A 15,723-nucleotide genomic window follows, 5' to 3' on the forward strand; every position below is an offset into this window, starting at 1 on the left:
GATCGCCAACTGGATGGGTGGGGGGAGTTTTTCACGGGGCAATGTTTGCATCAAAGGCCCGTTTGCTGGCCACCTCAGGGATCTGCTGGGGCCTGAGACAGCCTGCCTCCCCCTCCTTGCCCCACCCAACCTCTGACTCTACCAACCTTGCTCCTTCCTGCTGCACCAAGGTGGGAGCCGCCCTCCCCGACTCAGTCCTTTGTGACTCAGTGGAAGCCAGTGGCCACTTCCCCCCTACCCCACCCACACTCACATTCCAATAGCCAGCTCACTGGCTTCCTGGCACTCACCCCACACCCACCAGGCCTCTGCCTAGAGTAAACAGTCATCTCTCTATGGGATGACTTACCAGGGTGAGGGCCAGCCCCGTATTAGAAGGTGTCACGTGTATCCAAGCCTCTGAGTGCATGCCTTTCTTTCCACAGCTAATAACTGACCTCTGCAAATCTTCCTTTTGACCCCTGACTGACCTGGGACATTTTGTTTAAGGGAACTAGAAACCTATGCCTCCCTGTTGTTCTTAGCATAGTGCTAGCTCAAAACATTTGAATTTTGAAAAGTTTTTTTTAAAAAGAAGGGATGAATGCATGGAGAGTAATTTAGGGCTCCCCCCAGGCATCCCCAGCACCTGACAGAGCCAGCTACCTCCCTAAGGGCTCATTGGGGCCAGGTTAAAGGTGGAGTTGGTGATCCCAGGGCCGAAGCCCCAGGTCTTCCACTCTAAGGTCTCAAGTGCATTGTGTGACCCAGCTAGGCCTCCGTGCCTCACCTGTACACTGGGTATGATCATTCTGTAGCCTCATTAGTTCCAGGATGTACAGGTTTTTACCTTTTAATCGCTCGGAAACTGGGATATGGTGGGATGTCTTCCAATTGGTGCAGAAGTAGGGGACTGTGTTAGTGTTTGCTGCAATGCCTCTCCCTACGGGAGCCTGCCGCCCATCTGTGGAGCTCAGGGGTGGCCATGTGACAGGCTGTGGCCAGTGCAGTGTGTAGGGAAGTGACAGGTATCACATCCTGGCAGAGGCTTTAAAAGGCAGCCAGCAAAATTCCAGATAGAGGCTGTTCGGTGGGCCTGGAGCCCATGGTGAAGACAATGAGGGGTCTATGGGCATTTAAGGGGAGAGGAAAATAAACTTTTCTTTGTTGGCCATGGAACTTTGGGTTCTGTTTTGACAGCACAATCTCCCGTATCCTGACTGGTATTGCCTCTTCCAGTTAATTGATAGTTTTTTTTTTTTCCTTTCTTAGTGGTGTGTAATGGTGCAACTCACAATCAGTGGGGTCAGCGATTCAGTGAAACACGGTGGCTCCTGTCACAGACCAAGTGAGCTCATCCCTTAGCACAGTGCCTTGTGGGCAGTAAGTGTTTGAGTCACCTTTGCCACTGTTGTATTTCTAGCTCTCTGCACATTGCCAGTGTTCATTATAAGTTTGGAGTCATGATCTGATGACACAGAAAGTCGACAGCCCCCTCAGATCCCTTGTGGAATGAGAAAGGGTGTAAACAAGTTAAAGCAAATTAAAATGTGGCTTCGGCACTCACTATGGTTGGTTCTTTGGAGGTGTAGCTGTTTCAGAGGGCCTTCCTGAAAGTCCGCCATTAAAAAAGCCGCTTATTTAGGTAGGTAACTAAGAACGCTGATTTTTTTTTCTTGCTTTCTTTTTTTTTTTTTTTAAAGATTTTATTTATTTATTTGACAGACAGAGATCACAAGTAGACAGAGAAGCAGGCAGAGAGAGAGAGAGGGAAGCAGGTTCCCTGCTGAGCAGAGAGCCCGATGCGGGACTCGATCCCAGGACCCTGAGATCATGACCTGAAATGTTTCTTTACCATAGGCCTTCTCAGGACCTTTATATGTTAGTGTGTGTATAAACATTTTGTTTATTCGCATTTTTTCCTTTTTCTACAGAGCATCTTAAAAGACTGATGTTCTACCAAATATGCTAGTATACTTTAGGAAATACTGGCCTAATCTCTACCCAACAACCAGTTTGGATTGAATTGCCCTCCCTAACCATTACTGGAGTTCAGGATGAGAGTGAACGCTTTTCTCCCTCCCTGTCTCTCCATCCACATCAGTTCCAGGCAGCCGAATCCTAGGGTTGAAACTTAGGGACATCAGATGGGCTGAGGTTTGGACCTTGGCTCAGCCACTTACTAGCTCTGTAATCGTGGGCAAGTCATTTAACCTCTTTGCCCCTTAGTTCCTCCATCTGTAAAATGGGGGTGATCATAGTAATTACCTCACAGGGTCATCATATAGAATAAATGAGATAGTATCTGTAAAGCATTTTATACACTGTAAGTCTTCAATAAATCTGAGATATTATTGCTATAATCCATTCTGTAAAGCCCAGCGTAGATCATATCCTCTTTGTGAAGACTTCTGGGTTTCCTTCACACAGAATCAATTCCCTTTTCTTCTGTATCCCATTTCATGCCATTAATGTGTAATTCATTATAAATGCCCCAAGGAGAGGGACCGTGCTTTATTCATCTCTGTGTTAGGGCAGACTTCTAATAGTCCATTGGACCCAAAGGATAAGAAATGGGCTCATCCCAACAGATTCAGCTTCCTTTAGGTCCTTAGAAGACTCATACAAAAATATTATTTAGGTATTAGTGCTCAGATGCAAGAGAAGCTGAGATGCAAACCTCACCAATGCTATATCTAGGTATGTACCATCAGGGTATCTATCTTCCCTGTCTGTCTGTCCATCTGTCTCTCTGTCTGTGTATCTATCTATCTATCTATCTGAGATGAAGCTAGAGGGTCAAGGCTAGTCCGGCAAGAAGCCCACTGCCTGCTCTCTGATGAGTGGAAAAGACTCTTACTCCCTTTAATATCCTGATTTCAGGATAAAAAAAACAACAGCTTCCTGATGTTATGAATATCCTTGGGCCTTTGTCACACTAGAAAACATTTTTTGTATTGACATACTTGAACACTCTTTAGAAAAAAGCCTTCCAGGAAAAAATAACATAAGTGCCTCTGTAGCAGGAACGTCCCCACGGAGGCATGGGGAGCACACACACTGAGCTTTTCGACAGGAAAACATGCAGATATTTACTTTGGCAACAGCCGGATTTCACAGTTAGTACTTCCCAGGTCCAAGCCATATAGTCATATGTCTTCCAAAAGAGCATGCAGGCAGGAACGTGAAAACTTAGATTTAATCAACTTATACCTGTTTCTTTAATGTGAGCACAGCTTTCTGCCAATTCATAAGCATCTTTTCATTTGATTTTCCTGATGTGTATGGGAGTGAGAAATCGGGTTAACCAGTAGTGAGGACATGCAGATAGCAGAGACCTGATCTGAATAAGGTTTGGGCAGACAAAGCTTTACTGAGTATCTTTTCTTTTTCAGTTGAGGTAGAAAGAACTTGAGACAATCAAGGGCACACAACTCTTCAGTTCCCATGGGAATAGCTAACCAATTTATGGAGAACAAAAAAATCCATAGATGTTCTAAAACCGTTACATTGACTGTCAGATTTCCCTTTTTTTTTTTTTTAATGAGATTTCACCCAGCTGGCAAACAAGTATAAACAATGATTACTTGTCCATTTTCCCTTTGCCCCCTTTCCCTTATCACGTCGGACATTTCTTCTTCTTCGAATTAATGAAAAATATTAATGGGGTTCATTGTAATAAAGACAAACTATATGAGGGCATTGTCCTCACTGAGTTTAGTTTACAATCCAGTTGGTTTTATTTGTAGTTTTTATTCATTTTAACCAGATAGGGGCATATTATGTAACTACTGTACGCCTTGGTTTTACTTATGTATCATAGAAAGAGGTCCATATTAGTATATATAAAAATATGGAATATAATGGGAATTTGTGATAGTCACAGGTAAGAATATAGAATTCAAAAGAATTGAAATATCTTGTTCTTTTTTAAACAGCTACATACTGTTCTATTGTATGAAAATACCACAATTTACTCCACCAGCCCCTAAATTATGCACATTAAATCTTTTGCTATTATAAATAATGCTGCAATGAGTAACTGTATATTTTCTATTTCCCACCTAGGCAAATATATCTGTAGGATAAATACCTAAAAGTTGAACTGCTAGGTTGAATTGCAAAGAGCATGTGCTCTTGTGATTTCGTACCTATTTTCATCAAATAGCTATTGTCAAACTGTCTTCCATGAAAGAAGACAATTTAAATACTCCATAAACACTTACATATTTACTCTCATACATTTGGCACTTTACTGTTGAGTTTCTTCATCAAGAGAGGAAATTACCAAATTTTGTGAAGTCTGCCAATTGGAAAAATAAAGAAATGTCACCTCCTTTTTAATTTGCATTTACTTTATTATGAATGAGGTTGAGTACTTTTCATATGTGAAGCAGATATTTAGGTCTATTTCTGGATCCTCTATTCTGTTTCATTGATCTGTCTGTTACTGTGTTTTTCAGAATTCAAAAGGATGATTCTCAATTGGAAAAGAAGGTAGAAGAACAACTGAGCTCTACCACAGACTAGCTAGCTTGAATGTATCTGTTCATCTCTTTGATCTCAGCTTCTCTAGCCGGAGTGTTGGATCTGATGAGTTCATTTACTCAATGTATGTTTTGTTGAGTGTTGAGCTCTGCTCTGGGGATGCAAGAGAGCCAAATCAGATGCTGTCTCTACTCTCATGGAGTTTACAGTCAGTGTGGGGAGGGGGTAGACACTAGTCAAACCCTGACACAGATTGTTGAGAGTCCCTAGCAACGGAAATAGGAGAAGTGGGGGAGGAGGGAGTGAGGAGAGGGCCACAGAGATTTCCTTTGGAAGGAAGTGAAGGAAGTGAAACAGATCTGCTGGGAAAAGAATTAGCCAGGTGAAGGGGGGCGGGGCTTGGAAAGGAAGAGTTTTCCAGATAAACTTTCTAGCACGTGAGGATCTGGCATGAAGAGAAAACTCTCTACTGTGGCTAGAGATCTAAAAATGACAGGGAAGTGGTAGGAGATGAGAGAGGCTACAGAAGTAGATAGGAATCAACCCATGTAGAGTCTTGGATAAATATTTTGGTCATTATCCTAAACATCTGTCTTATCTGGGACCTCTAGGAAGTCAACCTGAATTAAAGACTAAAGTAGTGCATTTGTTCAGCACATAGAATTTCTCCAGAAAGCTTATAAGGAAAACCGTATTTCAGAGCTGTTCTTATCAGGGAGAAAGGAGGGAGTGATTTATCTGCCTGGTATTCTCCCATCTTCCATTATCCATTGTTCATGTTTCACTCTCCAGAAAGCTAATTCCCTGTGCTTCCGGAGTACATCACCCAGACCTTCAGTGGTCATACCCAAGGTGCGGCATTTTATCCATACCTGGAGACTGAGGCATATGTGGAACCCCAACCCAGAGAAATAAAAGGATGCAGTCAAGGGAATCTGGAAAGAACACAGAGTTTTTGTCCTATATACCATTAAAAGAATCCATGCAAGAGAGTGTCATACTCTGACAACGTTGTGGATAACATCTTAATGAGCACTGAGAATGGATATATGGAAAACAGCTAGGAAGCTATTGCAATGGTCCAGAAGAAAGCAGGTGGTGTCCAGGGTTGGGGTGGTGGATGTGGAAATGGAAAGAAGGAAAGGGATATGAGAGATTTTAGGAGATACAAACACCAGGCCTAAGGGTATGGTTAGATTTGAGAAATAGGGAAAGTTACCAAGGATATCAGGTTTATGATTTGAACAACTAGTAGTTGGTGGCATCATTAGCTGAGATAAGAATCTGAGGTAGAGAATCAAGTTTGGGAAGAAAGGTCATGATTTGGGGTTTGGACTTACGGCTATGAGAAGTCCAACTGGGGATTTTGAGTAGGCAACTGAGTGTATGAGTCTGATTATTGGAGCTGTAGCTATGGAAGGTAGTGACAGAATATGGAGTGAGAAATGAAGCTCAAAAAACATTTGATGGCTCTGTGGAGAAGGATGGTCATGAAAGAAGATAGAGAAAGAGTGGGGAAGAGGTAGGAGGAAAACTAAAACAACACAGGGAAGAGGGTTTCAGGAGGGAAGGGTCCCAGAGAGGCCAGGGAAGTTGAGGACTGAGTCCTTTGCTTTAGCAACGTGGTGGCCATTAACCATTTTAGCCAAAGTGATGGGGCTGAGGAGTGAGGGAAAATGATGAAAAGGAGGAGTAGTATAAACAACCTATTCAAGAAGTTTCACTGGGAAGGAGAGACAGAAAAAATAATACTAGGAAGGGGTTGTGAGTTTTATCTTGAGAGGGGCTTGAGTATGTTTAAGTGTAAATATGAAGGGTTCAGCGTCAAGGAAGGGTGGAGTATACAGGGGAGAGGAGACATGTTAGAGTGTCAGGTCTATAGAGACCTGGAGGGTCTGGGATCCAGAACACAGGGCCTGACCTCAGGGTAGGAAGCTTCAGCCAGGATGGGAGGAAAGGAAGGGGGATGATGCCGGGAAGGCATGGCTGTAGTAGGAAGTTGAGGGTCTGATTCAGTGGCTTCAATTTTTGAAAAGTAGGAGGTAGGTTATATGCAGAAATGTGTGGCGGGGGTTGGAAAGGTAGGAAAGAGAGAGGAGAGGGTTTGAAATGGAAGAAACTCCCAACTTAGTGATCTTTTTTTTTTTTTTTAAAGATTTTATTTATTTATTTAACAGATAGAGATCACAAGTAGGCAGAGAGAGAGAGAGAGAGGAGGAAGCAGGCTCCCTGGCTGAGCAGAGAGCCTGATGCGGGGCTCGATCCCAGAACCCTGAGATCATGACCTGAGCTGAAGGCAGAGACTTTAACCCACTGAGCCACCCAGCTGCCCCCAACTTAGTGATCCTGAGAGCACTTCCCTCATGGGCAGCATGAAGAAAGGATTACTGAGTGGAGGGAAGAGGGGAGATGCAAAGAGAATTAAGAAGGGGGTCCCTGCCAACCCCCTACCTTGCCTCCCTATTTACCCTCCAGCCAGTCTTAGCTCTGGTCTTCGAACTCATAGACAAGAAAGCAAACAAGGTGGGTCTGATACAGGAACTTCAAGTTCCTGGCTTCCGGATAATTAAGAGGGTGTCATTTCTGTGATTCACACACAATAGCTGAACACAACAATCCATCAGTTTTTGAAAATTCCTCTTTTATTATGGCATCATGGTGATACTTCCAAACGTCGACCCTGGAAAATAAAATATTGTGAGCATCCACGAAAATTTTAACACAGAATTCTGTTCAAAATCTTTTGTTCCTTGGGCTTTTCTTTTCAGCTAGAACAGGACCTAACTGTTTAACTTGTGGTTAAGGATTATTTGTGTGGGGCACCTTGGTAGGTGAAATGTAGTGGATTTGGCATTTTGCCTGTGGAACACTGGGCGGGAGCTCCAGTTACAAATTGCAGCTGTATAAAATAACAGGAAACGTGGGGCTTTGAAAGATTCCACTGGAAAGATTAATTATTTGGGAAAGAGTTATGCCGCAGCTTCATGTGTTTTTGGAGAAAAGGTGGCCCACGCCATTTTTAATAGTGCGAAAGAAAATTCTGCTACTAGGACTAAAGAGGGGAAGGGAAAAGCTCTTGTTTCCTGGAAGGGTGCATATTTAGGTTAAAAAGCATCTTTATTCTCTTTCTTAAGAGACAAGGAGCTGGAAATGAAAGCCACATGGAATCCCAGAGAGATGAGGCTTATATAAGAAAAGATCCAGATTACCTAATTCTCTGAGATGACCTCCATGTTTGTTTATTTATTTGCTTTAACTTTTCTCCATACCATCCCCCATCCTGCCCCTCAACATCTAACAATTTCCTATATATCAATCCATGTGGACATTCATGTCCCTGTGGGCATAAGAATGTTATTAAACAAACCCACAGCTTCTGTAGGGACATTGACTCAGTGATGTCCAGAAGAATAAACCAGCATTTACTGCACAGCTGGGACGACCCCAGTGATCAGACAAGACAACACTCAATAGGTTTGAGCACAGGTTTTGGAGAAAAACGTGTTTCTACACATTCGAAGTAAAATAATGCAACCTCCCCAGGATGCTCTGATGGTGAACAGCCAAACGGTTGTAGGTAGGGTAGTCGGTATTTTGGTGGAGGGGAAAGGCATTCTCTTGAGTTTCAGAGACATGTGTCTATAAATGTCTATAGAAAAGGGATACATGTTTCCACATGGGGTTCCTCACTCTGTTTCATCCAGAACATCACTTACCTGAAATCAGCCCTGGAGAGGTGTATTTGGCGTGAAGGTTTACCTGAGCCACAGAAGGAGCGAACGTTCCCCCTCCATGCCACGTCTCTCAAGTTGAGCCTGACCACTGAGTACGAGAAATGTTTGGTATCAGACATGCTCAGGGAGTGGGATGTTCAGGCTAACCGACTGATAGAAAGTGAACATTTGAAGACTTGATGTGCAGTAATGTACGTGTCACACCCAGCTGTGGTGCCTTGAAACCCAGACTTTCTCAGGGGAGCCAGATGTCAGGACTTCAGAATCTTTCAGTGCCTTGGGGCATCGCCAGGAGCAACGTTTCATCTCATGGAGGATAAGTAGGCAGTAAACTGGATATTTCCAGTGGATGGAAGGTCAAGAAAAAAAGCTTTGACTACAGTTTTGTTAAATTTCTAACTGAATTTTTAAGTCAGAGAAGTGTGGTGGGGAGAGGTTATGATGGCAGTGCTTGCTTTCTCCTCGTTCCTAAAATAATGGCATGGTCTCTTGGCTGTCCCAGAGATGAAGGGGGATGAAGAGCCTGAACCCCATCTGCTCTGTGCATCGGCTCCATTTTTGGTATGCCCTCCCCCTCCCCCACCATCATCCTTGGCACCCCTCCACTCTGGTATTGAGGCTCTTTCATCCTCTTGGATAATCTGGTTCTCAGGGCCTTTGTGCTGACGGTGAGGATAAGATCAGGCAGTCTCTGTCCTCTGGGGGCATGCATTTGAGCAGGAGAGGCAGAAGCACTGGCGGATCCAGGGAGCTAAAGGTTTTCCTGGCTGGGGACTGGAAGGAAAGAACCAAGGGAGGCAGAGGCCAGAAGCAGCACCGTCAAATACCGAGGATGGGACGCTGCTCAATCAAGCTAGGCCCATGGGCTCAAATATGGAATCGACTTTGTTGTGATTGTGGGTCCTCTGTGATCAAGGAGGTCACCTCTGGATGATCTCAGAACATCCCACTGTTTTTCCAGCCTCGCTCAAGAATCTCCAACTGGCCCAGCCTCTAATAAGCCCTTACATTTGCACTTACTTTAAAGCTTTTCTCTATCTCCCAGGCCTGGAAATCCTAAATATCTCATGTCTTTCTCCCAATTCTTCTGTCCCTCCTGCCTTTGGCTCCTCCAGGATGAGGTATGGGGAGCAAAGACAGGTACAGGGCAGAAACTGCCCATCCGACTAGGGCTATTATAAATAGACATTGTGAAGTGGCACAGGGGACCCCTTAACTTTGTTAGGTTCTTTTGAGACCCTGGGTTGGGGGCAGTGGGCAGTGGGCATGAACTCTGTTCCTTAGCAAGGGTTTAGGAACTTAAACTCCTCCTCGGGTGTAGCTTCTGTTTCCATAGCATGCACACGCACGTATACCGTCCCCTACCCTCTCCCCTGTGCTCACCTGCCCTGGCAAACAGACCTTAAAAGCCTTTTTAAAGAAACCTGAAAATAATTTAAGCCAGTTCTTTTTCCATATGTCCATTCTGGTCCCATTCTGCTGGAGAGACTCTCAGAGACCCTTGGTGGGACAGAGGCTGAATCCTTTGCAGTGTTAACCTTGCTCAGCTGTGAGGAGAGCCAGCACCTCTCCTTGGGACTTTTCCAGCCTTCCTAACTGTAGGAAACCCGTATCAAGCACACTGGGTCCCTTCCCATAGCTTGAGGAGATGGGAAACGTCTACGATGCCTGGGCCATTCTCTCCCTAGGGTCTTCACTACTAACACGTAGAATAAATCACTTAAAAGCAAGTGACTGATAGACTCAGAAAGGCAGAACTCTGATTTTTGGTTTTTTGTTTTTCTATGTAACAAGTCCAGCCCAAGGGGCACCTGGGTGTCTCAGTTGGTTAAGCATCTGCCTTCTGCTCAGGTCATGATCCTTGAGGCCAAGGTCTTCCGCTCCCTCTGCCTCTCGTCCCCGCTTATGCTCTCTCTCTCAAATAAATAAATACCAAGTCCTGCCCAGAAATTCCAGCACCTTTTTTTAAAAAGAGAGTGCTTTTGTTACCTATTTTATCATTTAAGAGGCTTCATTTGTATCTTTATAATAAGAGAAGTCCTGCATTACCTCTCTGTTATTCTTAATAAAAGTAATATTTTAGGGACGCCTGGGTGGCTCAGTTGGTTAAGCAGCTGCCTTCGGCTCAGGTCATGATCCCAGCGTCCTGGGATCGAGTCCCACTTCGGGCTCCTTGCTTGGCAGGGAGCCTGCTTCTCCCTCTGCCTCTGCCTGCCACTCTGTCTGCCTGTGCTCGCTCTCACTTCTCTCTCTCTATGACAAATAAATAAATAAAATCTTAAAAAAAAAATAAAAGTAATATTTTAAATCTGTATAGTGCTTTTGCAGGGTACCGCTTTGTGTTCCATGTGGATGGCACCCAGGAGTTGTGCAGTGAACAGCTTGTGCAGCTGAGCTGACAGCCCTGTGCTTAATGGTTTTAAGAGAAATAAGCCCAATCACATACATAGTGGTAGTAATTATCATAACCATCACTACCATTTTTTGAGCAAATAGGATGTACTAGTATATATTACACAGATACACTTATACATTATATTTAATCTTCACCAGAAGTCTGTTTTCAAATAAAGAAACCAAGGCTCAACTTCTTGCCCAGCAATAGGTAGTCAGGATTCAAATCCAGTCCTGTCTGTCTCCCCAAGGCAAGTTCTTTCTCCCTTTTCCTTTTGGATCCAACCACTCATTCTACAGATGGGCAAACTGTGGCTCAGAGAGGTCGCACAGCTTGCGCTGAGTCACACAAGGTCTTCCACTCTCTTTCCCAGAATTTCTAGGAACTTGATATGCGTGTAAGAATGTGGCCTTAGGGCGCCTGGGTGGCTCAGTGGGTTAAAGCCTCTACCTTCGGCTCAGGTCATGATCTCAGGGTCCTGGGATAGAGCCTCACATCGGGCTCTCTGCTCAGCAGGGAGCCTGCTTTCTCCTCTCTCTCTGCCTGTCTCTCTGCCTACTTGTGATCTCTGTCTGTCAAATAAATAAATAAAATTTAAAAAAAAAAAAAAGAATGTGGCCTTAAAGGAAAGTCTCAGGGAGACATAATAATGTTGAACACACACACACACACGCGCGCACACACACACACACACACACACACACACACACACACACACACATGGCTTTAGCTCCTTGGGGCATCTCTTCACCTTCATGCATGCTTCTCTTGGCATCTCGGGGGGTGGGGGAGGGAGTGGGGCTGGGTGGCAGGCAGATCCCACGAGAAGGAAACCCGGAATGTATTTCCCATGGGCAGATGGGCAGCTCTTTGGTTCTCTTAGCCTGGATTAACTGGAAGGAAAGCCTTTAAATGTGAGGTGGGCTCAATGCAAATCTGGAAAGTGAAATTGGAATTCTGTAGCCTAATAGTTGTGTATTTTCAAACGTGAACCTTTCACTGGCGCCTGGGAGGGCTCCATCCGTTGAGTTTCTAACTCCTGATTTCAATTCAGGTCATGATCTCAGGGTTGTGAGTTGGAGCCCCGGGTTGTGTTCCATGCTGGGGGTGGAGCCTGCTGAAGATTCTCTCTCTCCTTCTGCTCCCCACCCCCCACCAACTGCTTGCCCGCACATGTGCACATGCGTTCTCTCTCACTCTCTCAAAAAAACATATCAGATTTTTGGTTCTTATTAGAGAACATGCTCGTGTAGAAAATTTATATGATACTGCAAAGTATAAAGAAAAAAAGTAAAATCCCATTACACAGAGACTAATGGAGGTTGTTTATTTATTATTTGAAGGTGACAAAGGGAAATTGCATGTTGATTTGTTCCTTGCAGGCTGTCCTACTGGGGTTGAGGTTACAAGCATTTTTCAGTGCTCAGGAAGTAAGCAAGAGAACAGGGAAGATTAGAACTTATGTTGCACAACAGGGAGAATGGCCTATAAAACCTGAATCTAGAGCTGTTCTTCAAAAAATTATTCCTTTTTCTCAGTCTTCAAGTTAAAAGTCAGTCTTTTCAGGGTGCCTGGGTGGCTCAGTGGGTTAAAGCTTCTGCCTTCAGCTCAGATCATGATCCCAGGATCCTGGGATCGAGCCCCGCATCAGCGGGGAGCCTGCTTCCCCCACTCTCTCTCTCTGCCTGCCTCTCTGCCTGCTTGTGATCTCTGCCTGTCAAATAAATAAATAAAAATCTTTAAAAAAAAAAAAAGTCAGTCTTTTCTCTCTTAATTCTGTACTAAAAGTGATTGACAGGTTTGAAAAACAAATCCTCCATTGCAGTAAGGGCTGCAGTAGGGGCTCAAGACATGCTCTGAGTTTAAGTGGAATGAAATAGATGGACAGTGGGGCCAGGGACAAGTATCTCAGATTTTCTCAAGCTTGGTCCGACTGAAGAAAAAAGGCAGATGCAGCGGTGAGGTAACACAGACCTGGCTCTGCCCTCCCAATAGTGTGACTTCGGGCAAAGATTCCTCACATGCCCAGACAGAAGTTGGTGCCAAATATAAGGCAGCCCTAAACTTTCCAAAGGGGAAATTCTCCTGTAATATTTTGGCCAACCTGAGCACAGAAAACATTGAGTGACACAAATAAAACTGCAATAGGCTTATTCTATGCATGAATTTAGTCATACATCCATATTTAATACCATTTATACAATTCATTTGTACAAAATATTTATTTGTAAGTATCGCTTTGTTTCCACTCCCCTGTTCCATGAAGCAAATCGATTCCCACTCTTCACACACCTCTTGGCTGGTCATCAGTGTCCTCACTGTCACTAGAGTCATTTAGGAGGTGTTCTCACTTCTGTCTGGATTGCTGGAGATTCTCCTGGACCCTGTATGGGAATGCTGTCACTGGAAATTTTAGCCCCGCTACAAAGTGTCCCTTCGCATAGCATTAGCTCATGTTTGCTCTGGTCTCTCTCACATAACCACTCACTGTTCTGCTTTTTTAAAGTGATCATAAAAGACTTGTTTATGACGACTCCCAGCATCGCAAATGTGAAGTCACATTCCCAGGAATAACTAACAAATCTGTGTTACATTTCCTCACCTCCTTTTGTAGCAAGTTGGTGATCTCCCCAAGCTTCCAAAACCAGCATGAATTAAGGGTATTTTAGGCTAATGTCTTCCTCAGACTGTAACGCGGTTGTTAAATATAAAAGCAATTTAGAAAGCATTGGTGTAACATGTGAGACATTGCAAGGATCCTATGATATTGTGATTTATATTAAGAAATATATATATTTGGTCTTTGTCCCCATTTTTGGTACAGAGCTCCTAAAACCGTGGAATTTCCTAAGTGATAAGAACCATAAAGGAGAAATGGGTGTCTTTTGTTATTCCTATAAAAAGCCCCTTCAACCATACCTGAGTTTCCATGAATGAGGTGATTTTTGGAAAGTCCCAAGATGACCTTAGGATGGAGGCTGGTTGCCGGGGGAACCAACCGGTCCCACCCCTCTCCCCCTCATCTTCCTGATCTCTGGCGAGGGGAAAGGAAGCTGGATATTGAATTGATTGCCAATTGCCAATGATGTAATCAATCATGTCTGTATAACGAAGTCTCCATAAAAACCCAAAAAGGACAAACCCAAAAAACCCCAGAAGGACGTGGTTCAGAGATGCTCCGAGTTGGTGAACATGTGAAGGGGACATGAGAGAGGTGTGACCAGAGAGGCAGCAGACATTCTGCACCGGTTCCCACGTCACTTACCCAAGGCATCTCTTCCGCCTCACTACTCCTGAGTTACAGCCTTTCATAACAAACCAGTAGTGTAGTAAGCAAAGTGTTTTCTTGAGTTTTGTGAGCCATTCTAACATATCAACCAGAGGAGGGCTTTGTGGGAATCTCTAATTTATAGCCAGTGGGTCCGAAGCCCAGGTGACAAGCTGGACTTGTGATTAGTGTCTGCATTGAGATGAGGAGGAAGGGGGACAGTCTCATGGGGCTGTGGAATCTGTCTCCAGGTCGGGAGTGTCAGAATTGAGTTAAAATTGAGTTAAATTATAGGACCCCCAGCTGGTGTGACAATGGCTTGATGTGTGGGAAATCCATACCTCTGGTGACCAGAAATGTCAGAAGTATGGAGTGAGAGTAGTAAAGGGGACATGCAGGAGAGTGTCATTTCTCTATAGACCCAAAGATAAAGTACTTTCCTGTTTTCTGGATTATATTTCTGGAAAAATACCTGGTCTTACTGATAGGAATATATAGTGGTTAACTTCTTTAGACTTTATGTGCAGGTATAAAATGTGGATAATATAAAATGTGGATAATAATTGTAATTAACTGTGGACTCCTTGGGGGCAGGAATCATCCAATTTATCCATCTTTGTCCTCTCTGCCTAGCACAGTGACTGATTCATAGCAAGCACTTAATCAATATTTGTCTGACAAGTGAATGAATCCAAAAACATTCCTCCATTTACGAGGCAGGCATCCGCTTCTGTCTGCAGACTGTCTTGACACCAGGCTCCTCTTCTTACAGATTCTAGGGTAAGAAGCAGAGAACTTGGTGCAAATCTAGTGATTATTTAGGCTAATGCCTCACACCCATGAAATGTAGTACTCCACACACATTGATTTCAAATCCTACCTAAATCTGAATGTCTTCAGACTCTGGGTTTCTTTCTTTCTTTCTTTCTTTTTTAATTAAGTAAGCTCTATGCCCAACATGGGGCTTGAACTCCGAACCCTGTGATTAAGAGTCACGTGCTCTACTGACTGAGCTAGCGAGGCACCCTAGCAAGATGCTGATTTTAGATGCTCCTGCCCCCATCCCCTTCAAGCACAGCGCCACAACTTCCTGCTCTGGGACCTGTACTGTGTGGAGTTCCATCTGAGGCGGAACAAAGATTTGCTCTGGGAGACCAGTCTGGGCTCAGGCTGGGGGTGGGAAACGCCAGGGCCGGGCACCACACCCGAGAGGGGAAGGGACCCACGTATGAGAATAGGAAGTAGCAGCTAGAGTGAGTTGGAGTAAAACAGCCAAGAGTATGGAAGTTGGGTGGCAGTTCTGTGGGCAAGTCAGACCCCAGGGAGAGAGAAATCACAAGAAAATGAATAACCAGTCCTAACGCAGTTGGAAAATCAACATTAATTTTTATTTATTTCAATAGGTATCATTCCAGCACTCCGATGATGAAGGGGTCTTTACCATCGCCCTTACGTGTGTGTGCATGTATGTGTGAGAGATAAGCCTGTGTCATGAGCTACAGAGGATGCCCACTTCCTGCTCTTAAAAGGCTGAGAAAACGGGATCAACAGAGGAGAAAACAAACATGTGCTGAGCACCAGGAATGCCAGGGAAGCAGTGCTCTGGTCCCACCACCAAAAGGCCTAGATTGAAGACCCAGCTCTCCTGCTCACCAGCTGGCTAAACTTAGCCCAGCAATTAACAACTCTGCTCTCAGTTTCCTACTTTCATATGCAGATCTTTCTAGTACCCACCTGGTGGTTGTTTTGAGGATTGCACGAGTCAGTGCATGTCTTGACGGGTTAGTGAGAGCCACAGAAACTATGCTATTCCTCCCGTCAGAGAGTCAAGTCTATGTCCCCACGCCTTGAGTCTGGGC

This window comes from Enhydra lutris, unplaced genomic scaffold (assembly GCF_002288905.1).
Source record: "Enhydra lutris kenyoni isolate GAN:26980312 unplaced genomic scaffold, ASM228890v2 scaffoldscaffold18, whole genome shotgun sequence".
NCBI classification, from domain to species: Eukaryota; Metazoa; Chordata; class Mammalia; order Carnivora; family Mustelidae; genus Enhydra; species Enhydra lutris.